This window comes from Neophocaena asiaeorientalis, unplaced genomic scaffold, assembly GCF_003031525.2.
Source record: "Neophocaena asiaeorientalis asiaeorientalis breed wild unplaced genomic scaffold, Neophocaena_asiaeorientalis_V1.1 scaffold130, whole genome shotgun sequence".
Lineage (NCBI taxonomy): Eukaryota > Metazoa > Chordata > Mammalia > Artiodactyla > Phocoenidae > Neophocaena > Neophocaena asiaeorientalis.
This window is the reverse complement of record NW_020173397.1, coordinates 5,965,748-5,972,690: the sequence shown is the minus strand read 5'-3', so window position 1 is coordinate 5,972,690 and position 6,943 is coordinate 5,965,748. Positions and strand designations below refer to the sequence as shown.

Below are 6,943 nucleotides of genomic sequence, written 5' to 3'. Positions count from 1 at the left end.
GCCGTGCACACCAACCTTTCCATATTTATCTGCTTCAAGGGAGCAAGACCTTTTCCTCCAGGAAGAGAAACATTGTGGCAAAAGACTTTATCCAGAATTCGAACTTCCTGCAGTTGTGTTGAGAACAATAGCACTGCCTTGAAAAAGTAAAATACCTAGCACTACACGCCTGTGTTTTTTTTTTTTTCAGGTGCTCAAAATGTAGAACACAAAACAAATCCTGTATTTAGATTCACCTCACCTGAATCCAAAGTATCCATCCAGTGAACTCCATATTTGCCTGGTTTTTACTCTTCACTGTGTTTGCAGAGATGTTGCTACCTTGTGGGTTTTCTGTGTATGCACATGTGTATTCCGTCTCGGAGAACTGTCTTAGGGACTTCGCTTCCTGACAGGTTAAAAGATGGTGGTAAGCAAACTGGTTATTTAAAATGTAAAGAGAATGAATGTCTTACTTAAACAGTTCGTGGAATATATACAGTCTAAATTTATTATTTAAAATTTGAGTAGTAGAAGTCTTAGGTGAACGATCAACTAGTATTTATTGAGCGCCTAACTCTTTGCCCAGAGACGCTCATGCTTAAACAGAATTCTACCTTTTTCAGTTTCAACGTGAATTTGTAATTTCTGTCACTCATCACATCTACAAAAAACATCTTTGTTTTTTGTGTTTTTGTTTTGGACTCAATTCAGCTGCAAAAGGAGCAGTGGTCAGGTTACCTTATGAAAGAACAGGCAGGAGGTGTCCGTGATGCTGTGGTCTAATAACTGGTATCTATTTAATAGCTCCATTTCTAAACTGACTGCCTGTACCTCTTCTCTACGTTTGTATAATGTTATGTTCCATATATTTCATGAATGCATTGTAAATATGATGTTAATACTTACACAATAGAGAGATTGTTTTATTTTGGAGTGAGAAAAAGAACATTACCAGGCATGTCTGTGCAGCTGGACTATAGTAATGCACCCTGTTTCATCATTCCAAAGCTCCAACCAATCACATGAGGTTCCCAAACTGAAGACTTTGTACAAAGCGTTTGGATTTTGTTCTTATGTGCTTTTCCCCACCGTCTCAAAATAAAATATCATCATATAAATATTGAGGGGAATGATTCCATATTTTTCAAGGTAAATTTTTGTTGTTGAGTGTGCTCCTACCCCAGCCCCCCAAAAGGAAAACTGTTTACAGTAGAAATTCCTATACATAGGTTTTGCCTGTATCACACTTTAAACATCTTCAGGGGGGGATAGTTTTCTATGTTCGCCTTCTGTCCAAGCCAGTACAAAGTCAGGGAATTTATTTCCTGGCACGTGAGCTACTAGTCCTTCTAAAATTATACATGGAAACGGTTTAGAAATACTATGAAGGACGCTGCATGCATGTCTGTCAGTAAAATCCAGTGTGGAGCTTCTCATTTTATGGGAAACATTTTTAACCTTACCTCAACATTCTTAAGTGTATTTCTTAATTATGTTTAAGTGAAATGGACTCACAGATTCTACTTTATTTTTTGAACTGTACCCATCGGTGTATACTGTGAAACCCTTGACTTGGATGGATGTAGCCCGCTCTTTCTTGTGCACTAAAATGAGGGAGTGTGTATAATGGTCAATGCAATAATCCACATGGAATAGCTAATGATCGTTTGAAACCTTGTCTGTCCTCCAAAAGGGATAGGCGGCAAAAGGAGGTCTTACTTAAAACAAAACCATTCTCTGTGGGCTCAGGACTTGACCACACCCCTGAAGTAAGAATTCCCGAAGGGGGAAGGCACTACTGTGGGGGCCTCACCCTCACTCTGAGGGTGCACGCACCCACCCATCCGGCCAATTTTAAGGCACAACTTTTCTCAAGGAAGAATCATCACGTTTTGACTTACCTGGGAGGAATTTCGGGTACTCAGCTATCGATGAGGCCAAGGTTAGGACTTCTGAGTTTAGCCCCACTAGCATTCCACTTGCTCTTCTTTGTCATCAGCTAAACAAGGTTTTCACAGAATCCTGCAGGATGGACATAATCTCAGAAGTGCATTAGGAGTAGATTTATTATCAATTTACTTACCCTTAAGTTAGAAGGAAACACAAATCATGAAACGTTTGCTTTTCCTAGATCGTAGAGTTCTCCGTTAACTGTGTAAGAAGGATGTTCCTGCTCTTATTTTCTGAATGGCCGAAACTTAGGGACTTGAAAAATGAGATTGCTTTCACACTGCCTTTTGCTATCACTCTCTATTACCTTTTCTCAAGCTTCACAGAAGGAATAGGTCCATGACTAACTCTCTCTAGTCTCCTGTCAATAGGATTTCAATGTAATAGGTTGTATATAATCTCAAGGCCTGTTGGTGGGGATCAGTTCCTAGACAGCTGTCCAAGGGCTGGGAAAATCCAAGCTCTCTTCCTGGTTCCAGCGCTGATTTTGTACATAAACCGTAGACGAGTTGCTTGACCTGTTTGCTTCAAACTGTCTCTCTAAAGTGCTAATGATTCTCTCAGTTACCTTCTCTCCATCACAGGGTGTTCTTTTTTATGAAAAAAATGTGAACATGATAAAAGCTAAGATGCCTTCTAACTTCATAAACCTATAATCTAATGATATGTCGAAAATCACCCCCCACATACCAACTCAACTCTTTTCCTGTGAACACATAAATATATTTTTATAGAAAACCAAATCTGCAGGAACGCACTCTACTGTCCCATGAGCAGTATGATTTGCACATGCCATCAAAAATTATTAATCCGAAGATAATTAAGCAGGGTCTTTGCTATACAAAAGGGTTTTTCACGAATTTTGCATGTGTATTTATAAGAAAATGTGAATTGGGGGGAGTTATTCTGCTGGCGTAAAGGCATCTGATATTTTAGATGTATCCATGTTTATAAAAGTGTAAAGCACAATGAAATTATGCTGGAATTCTCAAATAATATTTTTCCTACTTTATATTCATGGAAGAGGTGAGCTCAAGAGAGAACAAAAATGAGAAATGTTGGTGTGATTTTCTAAGCATTTAAAGCATAATTGCCAATTGAAACCCTAAAAATGTTTACATGTCATTAAGATATGATTCTTGTAACAATTTTACATTGATTGTAAAGGGATTGGGTTTGTAATCTGTGGTCGTATATATCCCAGTGTGCCCATAGTGAAATAAGTAGGGTTGAGCCAAAGCTTTCTTTATCTCTTAAATTGTTTGATTACAACACCAAACAGGTACAACGGTATGTAGAAACTGGTTTCCCTGATTTTCTGTTGGCTTAGATTAATATTCATAGTACAACTTGCTTAAAACGTGTTTTGTATCGTAGGTGGTGTCTGTATTACACTTATGAATATGTTTGGTTTAAAAAAATATTTTCAGTATACAAGAAATTCAACTTTCCAAATAAACATTCGCCTTCGTGTACTCTAAAAACGTTTGTATGCTTTTCTACCCAGATACGAAGAATCAGAATTTACATATCAACCTTGACTACAGTTGCCTCTGATCCTGGGATATCTATAAATGAAGTAGAAATTAGTAGAGCGTAAATGAGGGATGAATAAAGGATTTTGATTTGAATGACTATATTTACAAATTGACCATCTAACATCATGCACATCTACAAACAAATATGCCAATAAACTCTGTTTATGATAATGTAAAATTAAGATGAATGTATATTCATCTGATTGCTTTTAGAACAATGTAGAAGTTTTGCTTCGCAAGAAAACATCCAATATGCTATACTTTCAAATAAGGCCAGTGGGTAATTGGGGCACTGCCTGTGGCTCAGCAGACAATCTATGGACAACTGAGTTTTAAAAGTGTTGTCTGTGTACTAAGAAGTTTACATACAGTATATGTTTTTTATTCCCTCACTCCTCTTAGGAATGCTTTAGAAAGGTGAGGTTGAGTTTAAAGCTGACTTATTGATCATGTTTAGAAACTGCTTGGTTTTAAGATAACGTGGTCAGAACATATAATGGGGGAAAAACAAGCCAAACTGTATCTAGAAAACAGCTCACTGTATGCAAACTAAAAAGCGGCAACATTTACTACATTGCAATTCTCCAGGAAGAAAACAGGACATCCAAACTTACCGGATCCTGAAGTTCCTGGTAGACTCAATTCCAAGTCTGTTTCCCACTCTATTGTCTCCCTGAAGTGTCACATCCATCCAAGGCTTTGATTGTCACATGCAGGCCAGTGACTTCGAGGTATTTTTATCCCAGAATTCTTCTTCTATCTGAAGTTTTGATGTCTGCTCTCTGATGACTGGGGGAGAAATGTTTCAATATGCAACTGTACAGTTCAGTGATTTGAAGCAACAGCATCCATCCAAGACCTCAAGCCACAAACCTAGGCATCATCCTTCCTACCCAGCTTTCTTCTGTCCCCCACACTCAACCTACACTAAATTCTCTCGAGATTATTGCCTGTGTTTCTCCTGGATCAGCCCCCTGCTCTGCCCTGTGAACACATTAGCTGGACCACTTTCATCCCTATTCTGATCCCCCAAAATGACTTTCCAGTGCCCTTAAGAGAGGGACAAAAATCTTTAATTGTTCTTCAATACCCAGCATGGTCAGACTCCTCCTAAGCTCCCATCATATACCATTCTTCCCTTCCTCCCCCCAATCCTGTTACAGTGATTGTATCAAATGCCTCTTATGCCCTGCTTCGGATACTATGGGTGCTGTCTGCCTTGTAGCAGCCGCTGCTGGAGTGAGCGGCTCTGCATGGACTACAGCTGACTAAAACCAGGTGGAGATTAAGGGCGGGGTGGTGGGGTGCTCATGACAAAACTCTGCCGGCAGGCTTTTTCCCTTCCTACTATGGCATGAGATGCCACGGAACCCTGCTCATGGAGGAAGTAACACCCCATGGAGAAAAGGTTTACACAGTAAGACAGGGAAACTGGTGGATAGATTCCAACCTTTTCTCTTTTCCCATGTCCCTTCCCACGTCCCTTTTACAGGATGGTCCCATGGATTACAGCAGTCGTTTGCATTTAACAGTGACCAGTGGAATAGTGCATCCTCTATTAATAGTTTCTCACTTTTTCCCTGCCTCATTCTCCCTTTCCCCTAATGCCTAATACTAATTTATGAGGACTCTACTCCCTAATAAATTAGCAGCCCATATCCTGACTGCTGCAGGCTCTGCTGTTATTCAGGCTAAGACTCATATTTTATCAGCTCCAAGTATCTGGTCAATTTCTTCCTGTCATGAGCCCCTTACAGTTATTTCCTCTTCACAAGATCACTGATCTGTTTTAAAGTTTACTGTCATTTCTGAAGAGAGACCTCCCAAGACTTCCATAACTAGGTCAAATCACGCTATTTTAGCGTATCACGACATTACTTACCTCTCATTTTCTGCACTAATCCCTGTTGCAGTTTTATAGTATGCCTATTTAATTACCATGTCTATTTCTTTGATTAGTTTAGCAGTTCTGTAAGGGTAGGGGGCTGCATCTTTGTTTTTACTGGAAACATCAACTGTCTAGTATAGTGTATGACATCTGATGGACATTTGTTAAATATCTGTTAAATAAATAAAAGAATGAGAGTCACAAGGAGATATCCCAGCTAATGAATGCATTTGAGAAAAATGCGAGTCCACAAACATGAAAGAATCTCCATGAGCACCCCTAAACTGTTCTTTCCCCGGGTTTTCTGTCTTCAAAAATGACCCCAGTATCCACTGAATGACTCAGGCCAAAAGCCTGAAAGTCATTCCTGGATCCGCTCTTTCTCTCACTGTTTCACATCACCTCCTATCAGTTCTAACTCCAAAATATATTTTAAACCCTTTCATAGTTCTTCACCACCATTACTACCATGCTAAACCAAGCAAAAGACATCTTTTTCCTAGGGCTGGTTTCCTTGCTTCATTTTTGTCCTCCTCTGCAATCCCTAAACAATCCCAGGGAGCTTTACAAAGTATAAATCAGATGATATTAATGGTTTCTCAGTGAACTTAGCCAAAATTCCAAATTCCTAACCACATGACCATATGAGCTGAGTGACCTGCCTACCATACTGGCTATATTTCATACTCTCTTTCTGTAGAGAGCTATGCTTTGGCCACTCTGACCTTCTCTGTGTTTCTGGAGCCCAAGAAAACTCATTTCTACCTAATGACATTTGCAATTGCTGTTTTTCTGTCTGAAATGTTCTCCCAAATCTTATATAAACTGGCTCATAGGCCATTTAAAGGTCACTCCTTCACACAAGATGTTTCTGACTATCAACTCTAAAATAGTCACGGGCTGCTACTTTATTCCTTTTTCTCTCTTCAAAGCAGTCATTATGGGAGGAAGGCGATCTCCGCGTCTTACTCTTCCGCCATCTTCAAGGTCCCCCCTGTCATTTTTTTTTGTCTCTGCTCCTACTACAATGTAAGCTCCATGAGAAAAGCAACTTTGCCTATCTTGTTCCCTGCTCTGACACCCAGAATTGGCCCCAGCCTGTAATAGATCTCAAAAAGATAATTGTTGGGTAAATGAATGAGCTAAACACCAAATGGGAAACAACAAATAACGGTAAGGGAAAAACCAGATTAGTCTGCTTATTAAAACCTACTGACCTGGGAGAGATCAAACAAGATGGCAGAGTAGTAAGACCCTCTCAAGGGCACATCAAAATCACAAATATTCACAGAATTGCCCTTGATGCAAGACTGGAACCTACCAGAAAAGACTTTCTACTAAAGTACAAACCTCAAGGAGACAGGAGGGGTAGACTGGTGATGTACTCAAGTGCCATATCCCTGAGTGGGCGATCCACAAACCTCAAGGAGACAGGCAGGAGGGTAGACTGGTGATACACTCAAGTGTCATATCCGAGTGGGCGATCCACAAACCTCAAGGAGACAGGTAGGAGGGGGAGACTGGTGATGTACTCAAGTGCCATATCTCTGAGGGGGCGATCCACAAACCTCAAGGAGACAGGAGG

General features: G+C 40.0%; 1 long non-coding RNA gene across 1 annotated transcript; it reads right to left on the bottom strand.

The window, feature by feature from the left end:
* Positions 1 to 75: 75 nt before the first annotated feature.
* On the bottom strand, positions 76 to 4,255 carry LOC112400995 (uncharacterized). Its single transcript, XR_003003499.1, has 4 exons — positions 4,085 to 4,255; positions 1,884 to 2,004; positions 242 to 388; positions 76 to 137 (listed from the first exon to the last, which is right to left on the bottom strand). It is a non-coding gene; the product is annotated as an uncharacterized LOC112400995 (long non-coding RNA).
* Between the last annotated feature and the right edge of the window lie 2,688 nt (positions 4,256 to 6,943).